The sequence below is a fragment of the Oncorhynchus mykiss genome, chromosome 12, assembly GCF_013265735.2.
Source record: "Oncorhynchus mykiss isolate Arlee chromosome 12, USDA_OmykA_1.1, whole genome shotgun sequence".
Taxonomy (NCBI): domain Eukaryota; kingdom Metazoa; phylum Chordata; class Actinopteri; order Salmoniformes; family Salmonidae; genus Oncorhynchus; species Oncorhynchus mykiss.
Genome location: NC_048576.1, coordinates 89,248,251 through 89,269,541, shown reverse-complemented (window position 1 = coordinate 89,269,541; position 21,291 = coordinate 89,248,251). Strand labels below are relative to the sequence as shown.

At 46.8% G+C, this 21,291-nt stretch overlaps 1 protein-coding gene across 1 annotated transcript in view; it reads left to right on the top strand.

Moving 5' to 3' along the window:
• The window catches only part of LOC110485259 (coronin-7-like), a 288,889-nt gene that overhangs the window by 104,773 nt on the left and 162,825 nt on the right, over nt 1-21,291 (top strand). The window lies entirely within an intron of this gene.

Genomic DNA, 21,291 nt, shown 5'->3' with positions numbered 1-21,291 from the left:
AACAAACAGGTCACTGACCATCTTGAATCCCACCGTACCTTCTCCGCTGTGCAATCTGGTTTCCGAGCCGGTCACGGGTGTACCTCAGCCACGCTCAAGGTACTAAACGATATCATAACCGCCATCGATAAAAGACAGTACTGTGCAGCCGTCTTCATAGACCTTGCCAAGGCTTTCGACTCTGTCAATCACCGTATTCTTATCGGCAGACTCAGTAGCCTCGGTTTTTCGGATGACTGCCTTGCCTGGTTTACCAATTACTTTGCAGACAGAGTTCAGTGTGTCAAATCGGAGGGCATGCTGTCCGGTCCTCTGGCAGTCTCTATGGGGGTGCCACAGGGTTCAATTCTCGGGCCGACTCTTTTCTCTGTATATATCAATGATGTTTCTCATGCTGCGGGCGATTCCCTGATCCACCTCTACGCAGACGACACCATTCTATATACTTCCGGCCCGTCCTTGGACACTGTGCTATCTAACCTTCAAACGAGCTTCAATGCCATACAGCACTCCTTCCGTGGCCTCCAACTGCTCTTAAACGCTAGTAAAACCAAATGCATGCTTTTCAACCGTTCGCTGCCTGCACCCGCACGCCTGACCAGCATCACCACCCTGGATGGTTCCGACCTTGAATATGTGGACATCTATAAGTACCTAGGTGTCTGGCTAGACTCTAAACTCTCCTTCCAGACCCATATCAAACATCTCCAATCGAAAATCAAATCAAGAGTCGGCTTTCTATTCCGCAACAAAGCCTCCTTCACTCACGCCGCCAAACTTACCCTAGTAAAACTGACTATCCTACCGATCCTCGACTTCGGCGACGTCATCTACAAAATTGCTTCCAACACTCTACTCAGCAAACTGGATGCAGTTTATCACAGTGCCATCCGTTTTGTCACTAAAGCACCTTATACCACCCACCACTGCGACTTGTATGCTCTAGTCGGCTGGCCCTCGCTACATATTCGTCGCCAGACCCACTGGCTCCAGGTCATCTACAAGTCCATGCTAGGTAAAGCTCCGCCTTATCTCAGTTCACTGGTTACGATGGCAACACCCATCCGTAGCACGCGCTCCAGCAGGTGTATCTCACTGATCATCCCTAAAGCCAACACCTCATTTGGCCGCCTTTCGTTCCAGTTCTCTGCTGCCTGTGACTGGAACGAATTGCAAAAATCGCTGAAGTTGGAGACTTTTATCTCCCTCACCAACTTCAAACATCTGCTATCCGAGCAGCTAACCGATCGCTGCAGCTGTACATAGTCTATTGGTAAATAGCCCACCCATTTTCACCTACCTCATCCCCATACTGTTTTTATTTATTTATTTTTATTTTTCTGCTCTTTTGCACACCAATCTCTACCTGTACATAACCACCTGATCATTTATCACTCCAGTGTTAATCTGCATAATTGTAATTATTTGCCTACCTTCTCATGCCTTTTGCACACAATGTATATATAGACTCCCCTTTTTTCTACTGTGTTATTGACTTGTTAATTGTTTACTCCATGTGTAACTCTGTGTTGTCTGTTCACACTGCTATGCCTTATCTTGGCCAGGTCGCAGTTGCAAATGAGAACTTGTTCTCAACTAGCCTACCTGGTTAAATAAAGGTGAAATAAAAAAATAAAATAAATATTGAAACCAAACCATATGATTTGAATGAAAAGAAGTGCTCATCATTTCAAATAGGCCACATGTCATATTAAACAGCATATAACCACTCTAAATAGGTCAGGAGACAGACAGGGAGACGAAGAAGGAACCAAAATGAATTATTTAGGCTGTATTATTTCTATTATTTCAAGGCTACAGCTACAAAGAAATACATTGTGAAGCATTTGGGACACTGGCTGGTAGGGACATAAAGCTCTCAGCAATTAAACAACATTATGTTGTATTAAGTCATTATAGTCTATAAATTGCTCATACAGTCTGTGACTTACTTAGAATTAAATACAAATGAAATAGAAAATGCCTTATTAGGTTCAGTGCCTCTTGAATTCATTTTTAGAAACATAAGTTTGGCCAGTCTGTTGCTTCAGGGTCATGTGATGGTGTCTGGAGAGCAGGTCAGCAGTGGAGAACATCCTGTCAGACCTGGCAGAGCCACTGGGGATGATAACACCTTTGGGCTGCTCTTGCCAGGCTGGGCAGAGATGTTTTTAGTACATATTTCAATAGGAAGGCCTAAAGGTGTTTCTATAGGTAGACCTAAAGGTTTTTCTATAGGTAGTCCTAAAGGTGTTTCTATAGGTAGACCTAAAGGTTATTTTATAGGTAGGCCTAAAGGTTTTTCTATAGGTAGACCTAAAGGTTATTTTATAGGTAGGCCTAAAGGTTTTTCTATAGGTAGACCTAAAGGTTATTTTATAGGTAGTCCTAAAGGTGTTTCTATAGGTAGACCTAAAGGTGTTTCTATAGGTAGTCCTAAAGGTGTTTCTATAGGTAGACCTAAAGGTTATTTTATAGGTAGGCCTAAAGGTTTTTCTATAGGTAGACCTAAAGGTGTTTCTATAGGTAGACCTAAAGGTTATTTTATAGGTAGTCCTAAAGGTGTTTCTATAGGTAGACCTAAAGGTGTTTCTATAGGTAGTCCTAAAGGTGTTTCTATAGGTAGACCTAAAGGTTATTTTATAGGTAGGCCTAAAGGTGTTTCTATAGGTAGTCCTAAAGGTGTTTCTATAGGTAGACCTAAAGGTTATTTTATAGGTAGACCTAAAGGTTATTTTATAGGTAGTCCTAAAGGTGTTTCTATAGGTAGTCCTAAAGGTGTTTCTATAGGTAGTCCTAAAGGTTTTTCTATAGGTAGTCCTAAAGGAGACCCTCTCTCTCTCTTCCATAAAGGAGACCCTCTCTCTCTTCCTTAAAGGAGACCCTCTCTCTCTCTTCCATAAAGGAGACCCTCTCTCTCTCTTCCATAAAGGAGACCCTCTCTCTCTTCCTTAAAGGAGACCCTCTCTCTCTCTTCCATAAAGGAGACCCTCTCTCTCTTCCTTAAAGGAGACCCTCTCTCTCTCTTCCTTAAAGGAGACCCTCTCTCTCTCTTCCTTAAAGGAGCCCTCTCTCTCTCTTCCATAAAGGAGACCCTCTCTCTCTCTTCCTTAAATGAGACCCACTCTCTCTCTTCCATAAAGGAGACCCTCTCTCTCTTTTCCATAAAGGAGACCCTCTCTCTCTCTTCCTTAAAGGAGACCCTCTCTCTCTCTTCCTTAAAGGAGACCCACTCTCTCTCTTCCATAAAGGAGACCCTCTCTCTCTTTTCCATAAAGGAGACCCTCTCTCTCTCTTCCATAAAGGAGACCCTCTCTCTCTTCCTTAAAGGAGACCCTCTCTCTCTCTTCCTTAAAGGAGACCCTCTCTCTCTCTTCCTTAAAGGAGCCCTCTCTCTCTCTTCCATAAAGGAGACCCTCTCTCTCTCTTCCTTAAATGAGACCCACTCTCTCTCTTCCATAAAGGAGACCCTCTCTCTCTTTTCCATAAAGGAGACCCTCTCTCTCTCTTCCTTAAAGGAGACCCTCTCTCTCTCTTCCTTAAAGGAGACCCACTCTCTCTCTTCCATAAAGGAGACCCTCTCTCTCTTTTCCATAAAGGAGACCCTCTCTCTCTCTTCCATAAAGGAGACCCTCTCTCTCTCTCTTCCATAAAGGAGACCCTCTCTCTCTCTTCCTTAAAGGAGACACTCTCTCTCTTCCATAAAGGAGACCCTCTCTCTCTCTTCCATAAAGGATACCCTCTCTCTCTCTTCCTTAAAGGAGACACTCTCTCTCTTCCATAAAGGAGACCCTCTCTCTCTACCATAAAGGAGAGAACAGTCCTTCCTTCTCCCCCCTCTGCTTGCTATTTAACTTTTATCTAACAAGGCAAGTCAGTTGAGAACAAATTCTTATTTTCAATGACGGCCTAGGAACAGTGGGTTAACTGCCTTGTTCAGGGGCAGAATGACAGATTTTTACCTTGTCAACTCGGGGATTCAATCCAGCAACCTTTCGGTTACTGGGCAAACGCTCTAACCACTAGGCTACCTGTCTCTAACCACTAGGCTACCTGTCTCTAACCACTAGGCTACTTGTCTCTAACCACTAGGCTACCTGTCTCTAACCACTAGGCTACCTGTCTCTAACCACCAGGCTACCTGTCTCTAACCACTAGGCTACCTGTCTCTAACCACCAGGCTACCTGTCTCTACCACTAGGCTACCTGTCTCTAACCACCAGGCTACCTGTCTCTAACCACTAGGCTACCTGTCTCTAACCACCAGGCTACCTGTCTCTACCACTAGGCTACCTGAACCTGAACTCGGAACGTGGTACAGGCGTTCTGACAGTTGAAATGTGGTCCGTGGAGTATGGTAGTCATTTGTGATTTTAGCATACGGTCGTCTGGAGGGGTGGGGGGGTTTAGGACAGGAATAGAGATGTCGACTCTGTGTGGGTTTATGGGCTTTTCAGTGGAAACTCGTGTGCCGATCCCCAAACTACCCCCTCCTTCTCCCAACCTCCCCCTGCAGTGTCCTCCCCCCTCACCCTTCCTCCCCTCCCCCTGCAGTGTCCTCCCCCCTCGCCCTTCCTCCTCTCCCCCTGCAGTGTCCTCCCCCTCACCCTTCCTCCTCTCCCCCTGTAGTGTTATCCCCCCTCGCCCTTCCTCCTCTCCCCCTGCAGTGTCTGCCCCCCTCGCTCTTCCTCCTCTCCCCCTGCAGTGTCCTCGCCCTTCCCCCTCTCCCCATGTAGTGTCGTCCCCCCTCGCCCTTCCTCCTCTCCCCATGTTGTGTCCTCCCCCCTCGCCCTTCCTCCTCTCCCCCTGAAGTGTCCTCGCCCTTCCTCCTCTCCCCATGTGCTGGAGCAGGAGAGTGAAAAGTCCATTATTATTCCAGAACCTCCCTCCCTAACTCTCTCTCTTCCTCCCTCCCTAACTCTCTCTCTTCCTCCCTCCCTAACTCTCTCTCTTCCTCCCTCCCTAACTCTCTCTCTTCCTCCCTCCCTAACGCTCTCTCTTCCTCTCTTCCTCCCTCCCTAACTCTCTCTCTTCCTCTCTTCCTCCCTCCCTAACTCTCTCTCTTCCTTCCTCCCTAACTCTCTCTCTCCCTCCCTCCCTCCCTAACTCTCTCTCTTCCGCTCTTCCTCCCTCCCTAACTCTCTCTCTCCCTCCCTCCCTCCCTAACTCTCTCTCTTCCGCTCTTCCTCCCTCCCTAACTCTCTCTCTCCCTCCCTCCCTAACTCTCTCTCTCCCTCCCTCCCTCCCTCCCTAACTCTCTCTCTCCCTCCCTCTCTCCCTCCCTCCCTAACTCTCTCTCTCCCTCCCTCCCTAACTCTCTCTCTCCCTCCTTCCCTAACTCTCTCTCTCCCTCCTTCCCTAACTCTCTCTCTCCCTCCCTCCCTAACTCTCTCTCTTCCTCTCTTCCTCCCTCCCTAACTCTCTCTCTTCCTCCCTCCCTAACTCTCTCTCTTCCCCTCTTCCTCCCTCCCTAACTCTTCCTCTCTTCCTTCCTCCCTCACTAACTCTCTCTCTCTCTTACTCCCTCCCTAACTATCTCTCTTCCTCTCTTCCTCTCTTCCTCCCTAACTCTCTCTCTTCCTCTCTTCCTCCCTCCCTAACTCTTCCTCTCTTCCTCCCTCGCTAACTCTCTCTCTCCCTCCCTCCCTAACTCTCTCTCTCCCTCCCTCCCTAACTCTCTCTCTCCCTCCCTCCCTAACTCTCTCTCTCCCTCCCTCCCTAACTCTCTCTCTTCCTCCCTCCCTAACTCTCTCTCTCCCGCCCTCCCTAACTCTCTCTCTCCCTCCCTCCCTAACTCTCTCTCTCCCTCCCTCCCTAACTCTCTCTCTCCCTCCCTCCCTAACCATCTCTCTTCCTCTCTTCCTCCCTCCCTAACTTTCTCTCTCCCTCCCTCCCTCACTCTCTCCCTCTCTCCCTCCCTCCCTAACTCTCTCCCTCTCTCCCTCCCTCCCTAACTCTCTCCCTCTCTCCCTCCCTCCCTAACTCTCTCCCTCTCTCCCTCCCTCCCTAACTCTCTCTCTCTCTCCCTCCCTCCCTAACTCTCTCTCTCCATCCCTCCCTAACGCTCTCTCTCCCTCCCTCCCTAACTCTCTCTCTCCCTCCCTCCCTAACTCTCTCTCTCCCTCCTCCTGAATTCAGCTTCTGTCTGGGATTTAAGTTAAGTCTTTTTTTAGAGAAACGGTGTAATGGAGTCTTTCACCGCCGTTATAAAAATAAAGGGGAAATATGCGACCGCGCGGCTGGCATTGCTAATATAATTCTCGGAGGGGTTTGATTTTATCCCGCAGGTATTTGCGCAGCGTCCCTAGGATAAGGATAAAGAAGGAGCTCTTTTGTATGAACTTGCCACAGAAGGAAAAATAAGAAAAGCCCCTCCTCCCTCCCTCCATCCTCACATCCCTCCTCCCTCCCTCCCCACATCCCTCCTCCCTCCCCACATCCCTCCTCCCTCCCTCCATCCTCACATCCCTCCCCACATCCCTCCTCCCTCCCTCCATCCTCACATCCCTCCCCACATCCCTCCTCCCTCCCCACATCCCTCCTCCCTCCCTCCATCCTCACATCCCTCCCCACATCCCTCCTCCCTCCCCACATCCCTCCTCCCTCCCTTCCTCCCTCCCCACATCCCTCCTCCCTCCCTCCATCCTCACATCCCTCCTCCCTCCCTCCATCCTAACATCCCTCCTCCCTCCCTCCATCCTAACATCCCTCCTCCCTCCCTCCATCCTCACATCCCTCCTCCCTCCCTCCATCCTCACATCCCTCCTCCCTCCCTCCTTTACCTTTGAGGCTATATTGTATTTGATGGTTTGGCTGATGATTCCTCACAGATGGTGCAGTTGGAAGCATTGGTCTCATGGCAGCTATTATCCTGACGTGGCAGTTTAAAATGGCTTCATGCCGTGAAGGTAATTGATTATAAATGACTCACACACTGACTGGATCTGGGAGGCTGCTCTGGGCTCTCCTAGTAGGTCTGTGTCTGTTTCTTACTGTCTGGATATGGGAGGCTGCTCTGGGCTCTCCTAGTATGTCTGTGTCTGTTTCTTACTGTCTGGATCTGGGAGGCTGCTCTGGGCTCTCCTAGTAGGTCTGTGTCTGTTTCTTACTGTCTGGATCTGGGAGGCTGCTCTGGGCTCTCCTAGTAGGTCTGTGTCTGTTTCTTACTGTCTAGATCTGGGAGGCTGCTCTGGGCTTTCCTAGTAGGTCTGTGTCTGTTTCTTACTGTCTGGATCTGGGAGGCTGCTCTGGGCTCTCCTAGTAGGTCTGTGTCTTTTTCTTACTGCCTGGATCTGGGAGGCTGCTCTGGGCTCTCCTAGCAGGTCTGTGTCTGTTTCTTACTGTCTGGATCTGGGAGGCTGCTCTGGGCTCTCTTAGTAGGTCTGTGTCTGTTTCTTACTGTCTAGATCTGGGAGGCTGCTCTGGGCTCTCCTAGCAGGTCTGTGTCTGTTTCTTACTGTCTGGATCTGGGAGGCTGCTCTGGGCTCTCCTAGCAGGTCTGTGTCTCTCTTACTGTCTGGAACTGGGAGGCTACTCTGGGCTCTCCTAGCAGGTCTGTGTCTCTCTTACTGTCTGGAACTGGGAGGCTGCTCTGGGCTCTCCTAGCAGGTCTGTGTCTTATCTAGTGATTGTATTTCTAGCTCCCGACTCCTCAGACTTTCCCCAACATGGCTGACACAATTATTGATGGTCACCGTGACGCCCAACAATTCACCAGGGGAATAGGATAAAAGCAGTCAGACTGCTCCATATTCTAATTCACATATAAGCCATTGTGTCATCCCACATCTTCTCAATATAAATGAACCTTTAAACTCACAATCACTTTCAGGGACCGTGTCATACTAATGGAATAGGTATTTTCTATCCTTTCCTTTGCTCCATCCTAGTCCCTTTCAGCACTCTCCCTCTCCTCCCTCTCCTCTTTCCTCCCTCTCTCCCCTCTCTCCTCTCTCCCCTCTCTCCTCTTTCCCCCCTCTCTCCTTTCCTCCCTCTCCTCTTTCCTCCCTCTCTCCCCTCTCTCCTCTCTCCCCTCTCTCCTCTTTCCCCCCTCTCTCCTCTTTCCTCCCTCTCTCCTCCGTCTCCTCTTTCCTCCCTCTCCTCCGTCTCTCCTCTTTCCCCCTCATTCATCTTTCCTCCTCCTCTCCTCCCTCTCCTTTTTCCTCCCTCTCCTTTTTCCTCCCTCTTTCATCTTTCCTCCCTCTCTCATCTTTCCTCCCTCTCTCCTCTCTCCTCTTTCCTACCTCTCTCCTCTCTCTCCTTTTTCCTCCCTCTCTCCTCCCTCTCTCCACTTTCCTCCTCTCATCTTTCCCCTCTCTCCTCTTTCCTCCCTCTCTCCTCTTTCCTCCCTCTCTCCTCTCTCCCACCTCTCCCCTTTCCTCCCTCTCTACTATTCTCTCCCCTAAGTGTGTATGTAGTAGCTGATCTGCGAGAGAGTGAATAGGAGGCTTGGCAGAGAAGTTCTGAAGTGAAAACAGCACCAGGTCCTTATTCACAACACATGGACAAGACACACACACACACACACATACTTATTCACAACACATGGACAAGACACACACACACAGACACATATACACAACACATGGAGGCAATGCAAGGCGATACCATTTAACAGGCAAACAGTCCAGCCCAATGATGTATCAGTGCAAAGACGGTGTGTGAGCTGCTGTAGGCCTGTATCTTTTTCCTTCCTGCCTTATCATCATTCAGTCCCTTTTTCCTCCCTGCCTTATCATCATTCAGTCTCTTTTTCCTTCCTGCCTTATCATCATTCAATTGCTTTTTCCTCCCTGCCTTATCATCATCGTCTCTTTCCTTCCTGCATTATCATCATTCAGTCTCTTTTTCCTTCCCTCTCTATATGTCTCTCTTTCCTTCCTTCTCGATGTCTCTCTTTCCTTCCCTCTCTCGTTGTGTCTCTCTTTCCTTCCTTCTCTCGCTCTCTCTTTCCTTCTCTCTCTCTCTCTCTTTCCTTCCCTCTCTCTCTCTCTTTCCTTCTCTCTCTCTCTCTTTCCTTCCCGCTCTCTCGATGTCTCTCTTTCCTTCCCTCTCTCGATGTCTCTCTTTCCTTCCCTCTCTCGATATGTTTCTTTCCTTCCCTCTCTCTCTCTTTCCTTCTCTCTCTCTTTCCTTCCCTCTATCTCTCTTTCCTTCTCTCTCTCTCTCTTTCCTTCCCTTTCTCCATGTCTCTCTTTCCTTCCCTCTCTCTCGATGTGTCTTTCCTTCCCTCTCTCCATGTCTCTCTTTGCTTCCATCTCTCTCGATGTGTCACTCTTTGCTTCCATCTCTCTCGATGTGTCACACTTTCCATCCCTCTCTCTCCGTGTCTCTCTTTCCTTCCCTCTCTCAATGTCTCTCTTTCCTTCCTTCTCTCTCTCTCTCCTTCCCTCTCTCTCTCGATGTGTCTCTCTTTCCTTCCCTCTCTCTCTTTCCTTCCTTCTCTCTCTCTCTCTTTCCGTCCCTCTCTCTCGATGTCTCTCTTTCCTTCCCTCTCTCTCAATGTCTCTCTTTCCTTCCCTCTCTCTCCATATCTCTCTTTTCTTCCCTCTCTCGATATGTTTCTCTTTCCTTCCCTCTCTCTCCATGTCTCTCTTTCCTTCCCTCTCTCGATATGTTTCTCTTTCCTTCCCTCTCTCTCGATGTCTCTCTTTCCTTCCTTCTCTCTCTCTCTTTCCTTCCCTCTCTCTCGATGTGTCTCTCTTTCCTTCCCTCTCTCTCTTTCCTTCCTTCTCTCTCTCTCTTTCCTTCTCTCTCTCTCTCTTTCCTTCCCTCTCTCGATGTCTCTCTTTCCTTCACTCTCTCTCGATGTATCTTTCCTTCCCTCTCTCTCCATGTCTCTCTTTCCTTCCCTCTCTCTCTCCATGTCTCTCTTTCCTTCCCTCTCTCTCCATGTCTCTCTTTCCTTCCCTCTCTCTCCATGTCTCTCTTTCCTTCCCTCTCTCTCCATGTCTCTCTTTCCTTCCCTCTCTCTCCATGTCTCTCTTTCCTTCCCTCTCTCTCCATGTCTCTCTTTGCTTCCCTCTCTCTCGATGTGTCTCTCTTTCCTTCCCTCTCTCTCCATGTCTCTCTTTGCTTCCCTCTCTCTCGATGTGTCTCTCTTTCCTTCCCTCTCTCTCCATGTCTCTCTTTCCTTCCCTCTCTCTCGATGTGTCTCTCTTTCCTTCCCTCTCTCTCGATGTGTCTCTCTTTCCTTCCCTCTCTCTCGATGTGTCTCTCTTTCCTTCCCTCTCTCTCTCGATGTGTCTCTCTTTCCTTCCCTCTCTCTGTATATGCTGAACAAAAATATAAATGCAACATACAACAACAATGATTTTACTGAGTTACAGTTCATAAGCAGTCAATTGGAATAAATGAATTAGGTCCTATTCTGTGGATTCCACATGATTGGGAAGACAGATGATAAAATGCAATTGATGTTTGTTGTCCATAACTTTAACTACTTTAACTATATTTCTTTATTTCCTTCACTGTCTATAAATTCCCTTCTTGCCTTTCTCTATTTCTCTCACTTTATCTTTCCTTCCTCTAAAGATGAAGCCTTTTCTGTTTCTGACCCCATCTCTATACTCTCTCTATATCTATATACCCTCTCTTTCTATACTCTCTCTATATCTATATACCCTCTCTTTCTATACTCTCCCTATATCTATATACCCTCTCTTTCTATACTCTCTCTATATCTGTATACCCTCTCTTTCTATACTCTCTCTATATCTATATACCCTCTCTTTCTATACTCTCTCTATCTATATATACCCTCTCTTTCTATACTCTCTCTATATCTATATACCCTCTTTCTATACTCTCTCACTATAATCTCTCTCTATATCTATATACCCTCTCTTTCTATACTCTCTCTATCTATATATACCCTCTCTTTCTATACTCTCTCTATATCTATATACCCTCTCTTTCTATACTCTCTCTCTATATATATACCCTCTCTTTCTATACTCTCCCTATATCTATATACCCTCTCTTTCTATACTCTCTCTATATCTGTATACCCTCTCTTTCTATACTCCCTCTATATCTATATACCCTCTCTTTCTATACTCTCTCTATCTATATATACCCTCTCTTTCTATACTCTCTCTATATCTATATACCCTCTCTTTCTATACTCTCTCACTATAATCTCTCTCTATATCTATATACCCTCTCTTTCTATACTCTCTCTATCTATATACCCTCTCTTTCTATACTCTCTCTATATCTATATACCATCTCTTTCTATACTCTCTCACTATAATCTCTCACTATACTCTCTCTCTGTACTCTCTCTATACTCTCTCTCTGTACTCTCTCTCTGTACTCTCTATACTCTCTCTCTATACTCTCTCGCTATACTCTCTCTGTATTCTCTCTATACTCTTTCACTATACTCTCTCTATACTCTCTCTATATAAATGTATGCTCTCTATACTCTCGCTATACTCTATATATACTCTCTCTCTGTACTCTCTCTATACTCTCTCTCTATACTCTCTCTGTACTCTCTCTCTGTACTCTCTCTATACTCTCTCGCTATACTCTCTCTCTATACTCTCTCTGTATTCTCTCTCTGTACTCTATACTCTTTCACTATACTCTCTCTATACGCTCTCTATATAAATATATGCTCTCTATACTCTCGCTATACTCTATATATACTCTCTCTGTACTCTCTCTATACTCTTTCTCTGTACTCTCTCTATACTCTCGCTATACTCTATATATACTCTCTCTATTCTCTCTCTATACTCTCACTATAATGTGTATATACTCTCTCTATACTCTCACTATACTGTGTATATACTCTCTCTATATATACTCTCTCTAAACACTCGCTATACTCTATATATACAGTGAGGGAAAAAAGTATTTGATTCCCTGCTGATTTTGTACGTTTGCCCACTGACACAGAAATTACCAGTATAATTTTAATGGTAGGTTTATTTGAACAGTGAGAGACAGAATAACAACAACAAAATCCAGAAAAACACATGTCAAAAATGTTATAAATTGATTTGCAATTTAATGAGGGAAATAAGTATTTGACCCCCTCTCAATCAGAAAGATTGCAGGGTAGCCTAGTGGTTAAGAGCGTTGGACTAGTAACCGGAAGGTTGTAAGTTCAAACCCCTGAGCTGACGAGGTACAAATCTGTCGTTCTGCCCCTGAACAGGCAGTTAAACCACTGTTCCTAGGCCGTCGTTGAAAGTAAGAATTTGTTCTTAACTGACTTGCCGAGTTAAATAAAGGTAAAATTAAAAAAATATATATATATATATATATACAGTTGAAGTTGGAAGTCTACATACACTTAGGTTGGAGTCATTAAAACTCATTTTTCAACCACTCCACAAATTACTTGTTAACTGACTATAGTTTTGGCAAGTCAGTTAGGACATATACTTTGTGCATGACACAAGTCATTTTTCCAACAATTGTTTCCAGACAGATTATTTCACTTATAATTCACTGTATCACAATTCCAGTGGGTCAGAAGTTTACATACACTAAGTTGACTGTGCCTTTAAACAGCTTGGAAAATTCCAGAAAATTCCCCTCTCTTTATACCGCTTCTCTTTCCATACCCTCTATATACTCTTTCCCTCTATACTCTCTCTTCTCTCTCTCTCCTCTCTCTCTCTCGCTCTCTCTTCTCTCTTCTCTTTCTCTTCTATCTCTCTTCTCTCCTCTCTCTCTCTTCTCTCTCTCTCTTCTCTCTCTCTCTGTGTGTATATATATATATACTCTATTGGACACCTCTTTCCCTTCTTTCTGTCCAGACACCTCTTTCCCTTCTTTCTGTCCAGGCACCTCTTTCCCTTCTTTCTGTCCAAACACCTCTTCCCCTTCTTTCTGTCCAGACACCTCTTTCCCTTCTTTCTGTCCAGGCACCTCTTCCCCTTCTTTCTGTCCAGACACCTCTTCCCCTTCTTTCTGTCCAGACACCTCTTCCCCTTCTTTCTTTCCAGACACCTCTTCCCCTTCTTTCTGTCCAGACACCTCTTTCCCTTCTTTCTGTCCAGGCACCTCTTCCCCTTCTTTCTGTCCAGACACCTCTTCCCCTTCTTTCTGTCCAGGCACCTCTTTCCCTTCTTTCTGTCCAGGCACCTCTTTCCCTTCTTTCTGTCCAGGCCCCTCTTCCCCTTCTTTCTGTCCAGACACCTCTTTCCCTTCTTTCTGTCCAGGCACCTCTTTCCCTTCTTTCTGTCCAGACACCTCTTTCCCTTCTTTCTGTCCAGACACCTCTTTCCTTTCTTTCTGTCCAGACACTTCTTTCCCTTCTTTCTGTCCAGACACCTCTTCCCCTTCTTTCTGTCCAGACACCTCTTCCCCTTCTTTCTGTCCAGACACCTCTTTCCCTTCTTTCTGTCCAGGCACCTCTTTCCCTTCTTTCTGTCCAGGCACCTCTTTCCTTTCTTTCTGTCCAGGCACCTCTTTCCCTTCTTTCTGTCCAGGCACCTCTTTCCCTTCTTTCTGTCCAGGCACCTCTTTCCCTTCTTTCTGTCCAGACACCTCTTTCCCTTCTTTCTGTCCAGACACCTCTTTCCCTTCTTTCTGTCCAGACACCCCTTTCCCTTCTTTCTGTCCAGACACCCCTTTCCCTTCTTTCTGTCCAGACACCTCTTTCCCTTCTTTCTGTCCAGACACCTCTTTCCCTTCTTTCTGTCCAGACACCTCTTCCCCTTCTTTCTGTCCAGACACCTCTTTCCCTTCTATCTGTCCAGACACCTCTTTCCCTTCTTTCTGTCCAGGCCCCTCTTCCCCTTCTTTCTGTCCAGACACCTCTTTCCCTTCTTTCTGTCCAGGCACCTCTTTCCCTTCTTTCTGTCCAGACACCTCTTTCCCTTCTTTCTGTCCAGACACCTCTTTCCTTTCTTTCTGTCCAGACACTTCTTTCCCTTCTTTCTGTCCAGACACCTCTTCCCCTTCTTTCTGTCCAGACACCTCTTCCCCTTCTTTCTGTCCAGACACCTCTTTCCCTTCTTTCTGTCCAGGCACCTCTTTCCCTCCTTTCTGTCCAGGCACCTCTTTCCCTTTTTTCTGTCCAGGCACCTCTTTCCCTTCTTTCTGTCCAGACACCTCTTTCCCTTCTTTCTGTCCAGACACCTCTTTCCCTTCTTTCTGTCCAGACACCTCTTTCCCTTCTTTCTGTCCAGACACCCCTTTCCCTTCTTTCTGTCCAGACACCTCTTTCCCTTCTTTCTGTCCAGACACCTCTTTCCCTTCTTTCTGTCCAGACACCCCTTTCCCTTCTTTCTGTCCAGACACCCCTTTCCCTTCTTTCTTTCCAGACACCCCTTTCCCTTCTTTCTTTCCAGACACCTCTTTCCCTTCTTTCTGTCCAGACACCTCTTTCCCTTCTTTCTGTCCAGACACCTCTTTCCCTTCTCTCTGTCCAGGCACCCCTTTCCCGCTCTTCCCCCTCCCCCTTTCTTACTTCTCAATGCCTCACTGTGTTGTGGTCATAACTGGCAGGAACCGTGGTGTGTGTGTGTGTAACTGTGGTGGCGTGGAGCTCCTGTTATAAATGATGCCTTTTGGACTACAGTCGCCTGTTGAATGGACACTCTCTCTGCGGTCTCTGAAAACAGCAGGGGAGATGGAGGGACGTGTGTTTCCCATTACCATAGTGTTTCCTCTTCTGCCCTGCTCCCCTGCAGCTTGGGCCATACTGCAGTCTGGAGCTGATGCTGAGTGGCAGGTTGTCAGTGTGCACTTCATAGACTCATCTGCAATAATACAGACTCACGCAAACACTCACACACATAAGTAAGGAATTCAAACGCACACACAGGCACAGACACAGACATGGCGAGAGAGAGACAGACACAGTGTGTTTGAGGGTTAATGGGTTGGTGGGAGACTGTTTGAGACTACAGAGCAGCTGAACTGACTTACATGGACACTGCTCTGGATTAAGACAACAAACCAAATCCAACCAACCGCTCGTACTTCACCGCTCGTACTTCACCAAGCCCCATTTCAACAAGAGACTAGCCAACTGTTCGTACTTCACCAAGCCCCCTTTCAACAAGAGACTAGCCAACCGCTCGTACTTCACCAAGCCCCATTTCAACAAGAGACTAGCCAACTGTTCGTACTTCACCAAGCCCCCTTTCAACAAGAGACTAGCCAACCGCTCGTACTTCACCAAGCCCCCTTTCAACAAGAGACTAGCCAACCGCTCGTACTTCACCAAGCCCCCTTTCAACAAGAGACTAGCCAACCGCTCGTACTTCACCAAACCCCCTTTCAACAAGAGACTAGCCAACCGCTCGTACTTCCCCAAGCCCCCTTTTCAACAAGAGACTAGCCAACCTCTCGTACTTCACAAAGCCCCCTTTCAACAAGAGACTAGCCAACCGCTCGTACTTCACCAAGCCCCCTTTCAACAAGAGACTAGCCAACCGCTCGTACTTCACCAAGCCCCCTTTCAACAAGAGACTAGCCAACTGTTCGTACTTCACCAAGCCCCATTTCAACAAGAGACTAGCCAACCGCTCGTACTTCACCAAGCCCCCTTTCAACAAGAGACTAGCCAACCGCTCGTATTTCACCAAGCCCCCTTTCAACAAGAGACTAGCCAACCGCTCGTACTTCACCAAGCCCCCTTTCAACAAGAGACTAGCCAACCTCTCGTACTTCACCAAGCCCCCTTTCAACAAGAGACTAGCCAACCGCTCGTACTTCACCAAGCCCCCTTTCAACAAGAAACTAGCCAGACATTTGATCATGTGGTAACCATCCTCTGTCCTTTATATCCAGCTTGATAATCCATTTGATCATGTGGTAACCATCCTCTGTCCTTTAGATCCAGCTTGATAATCCATTTGATCATGTGGTAACCATCCTCTGTCCTTTAGATCCAGCTTGATAATCCATTTGATCATGTGGTAACCATCCTCTGTCCTTTAGATCCAGCTTAACAATCCATTTGATCATGTGGTAACCATCCTCTGTCCTTTAGATCCAGCTTGATAATCCATTTGATCATGTGGTGCCCTGCTATTTTTACTATAACTGTTCCAAGGTCTGCTTTTCTCCTATTTGTATAATCGGCAGCTGTCCCAAATGGCACCCTATTCCCTATATAGTGCACTACTTTTTTACTAGGGATAATTTGGGACGCATCCACGGTCTGTGTAACGTCCAGAGCACTCATCCACATCAGGTTTCCTCTAGCTCTGTGTGAACGGCCCAACTTTCCCCTCTTTCTAAGTGAAGAGGCTGAACACAGTTTTCCGACTGTCTCTTTTAATAAAGAGCACAGACACACAGAAAGACCGACTGCCTCATCCCTCTGTTTCTCTCTTTTATTCCCCTCTTCATCTTTTCCAAACTATTGACCCAGAGCTGGTCTCTCCATCTATTCGTTGCTCGATGTGCAATAGGGGAAACTGTTCATTAACAAGCCCGCGTGATTGACTGTTGACAGGTGGGCTGCCTGGGGGTCACAGTGATGTCACTTCCCATGTGGGCCATATTTGTCCTGCAAATCAGGAATCAGCGTCTCGACTGGAAACATGTCAGTGTCAGTGAGGCAGGGGGAATATGCTATGGTTAGTTAAATGGGAAAGTTGTGTGTGTGTGTGTGTGTGTGTGTGTGTGGGTGGGTGGGTGGGTGGGTGGGTGGGTGGAGAGGGAATGAGGTGTGTGTCTGCCCACTGTGTAATTGGTCATTTGACTGGATGCTCCAGCACCCTGCTGTCTTGTCTATGTCCAGCAGGTTCTGATGGTTTAGAAGAGAAAGACAACAGTTACCATCTGGCTGGTCTCCATGGAAATGTTATGACAACATAGCAGCTCTGCACCTGCTCTGACTCCTTATTGCACTGCAGCCATGGAGGGGGTCACAGGTCGGCTTGGACCAGGATGAACAACTTCAGCAAAATGTATTTGGCAGGAGCTGGTGGGGGATAGGAAATAACTCCCTCCTTATGGGAAGAAAGGAAGAGAATGAAAGGGAAGAAAAGGTAGAGGAACAACCAGCAGCTGCTTTGGGTCTGGCCTGCACTAGAGGCAGCTAGAGGATCTCCAGGGGCTTTCCTGTTGCTTCAGATGGATTTAAATGAAGTCCCTGCATGGCTGTCTGCATTCAGGAAGGTCAGTCAGTCAGTGTTGTTGTTAGGGTCACCCTGGGGGGTTGAACACGCCTCAGTCCACCCTTATTAGAGCACTAGTCGGGTTATTACAGCAGTCAGTCAGTCAGTGTTGTTGTTAGGGTCACTGTGTCAGCCTGGGGGGTTGAACACACCTCAGTCCACCCTTATTAGAGCACTAGTCAGGTTATTACAGCAGTCAGTCAGTCAGTCAGTCAGTGTTGTTGTTAGGGTCACTGTGTCACCCTGGGGGGTTGAACACACCTCAGTCCACCCTTATTAGAGCACTAGTCAGGTTATTACAGCAGTCAGCCAGTCAGTGTTGTTGTTAGGGTCACTGTGTCAGCCTGGGGGGTTGAACACGCCTCAGTCCACCCTTATTAGAGCACTAGTCAGGTTATTACAGCAGTCAGTCAGTTAGTCAGTGTTGTTGTTAGGGTCACTGTGTCAGCCTGGGGGGTTGAACACGCCTCAGTCAACCCTTATTAGAGCACTAGTCAGGTTATTACAGCAGTCAGTCAGTCAGTGTTGTTGTTAGGGTCACTGTGTCAGCCTGGGGGGTTGAACACACCTCAGTCCACCCTTATTAGAGCACTAGTCAGGTTATTACAGCAGTCAGTCAGTCAGTCAGTGTTGTTGTTAGGGTCACTGTGTCAGCCTGGGGGGTTGAACACACCTCAGTCCACCCTTATTAGAGCACTAGTCAGGTTATTACAGCAGTCAGTCAGTCAGTCAGTCAGTCAGTCAGTCAGTCAGTCAGTGTTGTTGTTAGGGTCACTGTGTCACCCTGGGGGGTTGAACACACCTCAGTCCACCCTTATTAGAGCCCTAGTCAGGTTATTACAGCAGTCAGTCAGTCAGTGTTGTTGTTAGGGTCACTGTGTCACCCTGGGGGGTTGAACACACCTCAGTCCACCCTTATTAGAGCACTAGTCAGGTTATTACAGCAGTCAGTCAGTCAGTGTTGTTGTTAGGGTCACTGTGTCAGCCTGGGGGGTTGAACACGCCTCAGTCCACCCTTATTAGAGCACTAGTCAGGTTACTACAGCAGTCAGTCAGTCAGTCAGTCAGTGTTGTTGTTAGGGTCACTGTGTCACCCTGGGGGGTTGAACACACCTCAGTCTACCCTTATTAGAGCACTAGTCAGGTTATTACAGCAGTCAGTCAGTCAGTGTTGTTGTTAGGGTCACTGTGTCAGCCTGGGGGGTTGAACACACCTCAGTCCACCCTTATTAGAGCACTAGTCAGGTTATTACAGCAGTCAGTCAGTCAGTGTTGTTGTTAGGGTCACTGTGTCAGCCTGGGGGGTTGAACACGCCTCAGTCCACCCTTATTAGAGCACTAGTCAGGTTACTACAGCAGTCAGTGTTGTTGTTAGGGTCACTGTGTCACCCTGGGGGGTTGAACACGCCTCAGTCCACCCTTATTAGAGCACTAGTCAGGTTACTACAGCAGTCAGTCAGTCAGTGTTGTTGTTAGGGTCACTGTGTCAGCCTGGGGGGTTGAACACGCCTCAGTCCACCCTTATTAGAGCACTAGTCAGGTTACTACAGCAGTCAGTCAGTCAGTCAGTGTTGTTGTTAGGGTCACTGTGTCAGCCTGGGGGGTTGAACACGCCTCAGTCCACCCTTATTAGAGCACTAGTCAGGTTATTACAGCAGTCAGTCAGTCAGTGTTGTTGTTAGGGTCACTGTGTCAGCCTGGGGGGTTGAACACGCCTCAGTCCACCCTTATTAGAGCACTAGTCAGGTTACTACAGCAGTCAGTCAGTGTTGTTGTTAGGGTCACTGTGTCAGCCTGGGGGGTTGAACACACCTCAGTCCACCCTTATTAGAGCACTAGTCAGGTTATTACAGCAGTCAGTCAGTCAGTGGTATGCTCTGTGGTCCCTTTTCAAATCATATTTATTTATATAGCCCTTCTTACATCAGCTGATATATCAACGTTTTAATTTTTGCACATGACTTGTTATTTTCAACACAAAGCACACGAAACACATTTAGATAACGAATTTACCCTTTTAAATAACTTAAAAATGAGGTAACATAAACATAACCACATGTAATATATGGATATTATACGCATCAAAGTCCCAATGCAGTTACACCTCACTTTTCTATTTTTCAAATTATTGCATAAAACAGGTCAGAACGCCAAAGTCACATCTGAAAATGTTTTACCGGGTGTGATGTAATATGGAGGACCAGGCAGCCAGCCCATTCACTATAATTAACCTCCGACAGAAATAACTTCAAATGTTTAACTTGAAAGTAAACCAAATTGCTTGCACTGATGACTACTGGCTAAAAACATTTTTTGCCAACTTAAAAGCTAATATATTTATATATTATTTTATTTTACTTATTTTTACAAATCAACTTGCCATTTTGCTAAGGAACTAGCCTGCTAACGTTATCCCTAATAGCTTGCTAGCATTAACCCTACCAGCCTGCTAACGTTAAGCACGAGTCTGCCAGTTCCTATGAACACCTAGCTTACAGCTACATTAAATTCAACTAAAGTTTTGGAAATACATAACGCCATCTCACCAGTTCAAACAAATAATGTTAGCTAGCTATATGCAGTTATCTTAGCCAGCAAGCTAGCCAGCCAGCTAACATTAGCTATTTAGCCAGCTAGCTATATGCAGTTATCTTAGCCAGCGAGCTAGCCAGCCAGCTAACATTAGCTATTTAGCCAGCTAGCTATATGCAGTTATCTTAGCCAGCGAGCTAGCCAGCCAGCTAACATTAGCTATTTAGCCAGCTAGCTAATTATCCTAGGAAGCCAACCACCACGGTTAGAACACAACTTAAACATAACTGCAGATCAAAAGCAAAGAGAGATCAGAGACTTCCAGGTATATGACTGGGGCCCATCCGATGGTCAAACTATTAAGAGTGCAGGCTGAGTTAGCTACCAAAACGAGGGAGAGGCAGAAATATCAGTAGTTTAGAAGATATCCGGAAATAAGTTAGTTAATTTTTGGGTTATTACATATTTATGTTTGTACTTAAAGGTAACCAGATCGTACAACTAAGTTACTAAGTCTTTGGCCACGCTTTGTTGTTACTTTGGTGAGTAAAAACGTATGCTTCCTACCCTTTAAAACTAAATGTGGGGAGCTAATTAGCAACCAAATTAGCATCCACTTCGACATGTCACAGACCTATGGTAAACAGACCCAGAGGGTGCATAGGGCACAGGTGTCCCTCACACAGCAGCCCAAGTGTGGCTCAGCTGGGTGGCCGCATTCCTGCAGGCAAGCTATGATGGTTCACTTACTGTCCACACACGTACACACACATACACACACGCTGGAAGAGTGACCAGCTTGACTGCCGTCCAACAGACCTGCGGGGAGGTTTATTTTCTCCCCTGTAGCCTGTGTTCTAGACCCTTACCTCCCAGCTCATCTCATCCTCCTTTCTCAGCCTCCACACTAACTGGGGTCACTCTTCCAGTATGTTGTCTGTGTAGCCCAGGCTGAGACCTCTATCTGAGATGTGTGTGTGGAGGGTGCATAGGGCACAGGTGTCCCTCACACAGCAGCCCAAGCGTGGCTCAGCTAGAGGGGCTGCATTCCTGCAGGCAAGCTATGATGGTTCACTCACTGTCACACAAACTGGTAGAGCGACCAGCATACACACACATACACATTGCTGTCATGCACACACACGCACTCATCAAACAGTGTACCCACAGACACACTAACAATGTGACCGTGTCTCAACCAGTGTGCTATCTCTGTCAGTGTTTCAGAACACACAGACAGAACACACAGACAGACACTAACAATGTCAACTTGTCTCAACCAGTCTATCATCTGTCAGTGTTTCAGAACACACATTCAGTACACACATTCAGAGCACACATTCAGAGCACACATTCAGAACACACATTCAGAACACACAGACCATGTCACAACAACATACATCATCATATAGCAGTAGAAGGACCAGTTACAGGGATAGGAGTTGCAAAATTCCAGGAGTTTTCCTGAAATCCCGGTTGGAGGATTCCCGGAATCAGGAGGGCTGGAAACCCGCTATTCTCCAACCAAGATTTCTGGAAAACCAGGGAATTTATTGAAAGTTCACATAATTGTGCAACCCTGTACAGAACATCTGAAGTTTACTCATCCATTTAGTGTGTGACTGAGTGTGTGTGGTTCGTGTGTGTGTGTGTGTGGTTC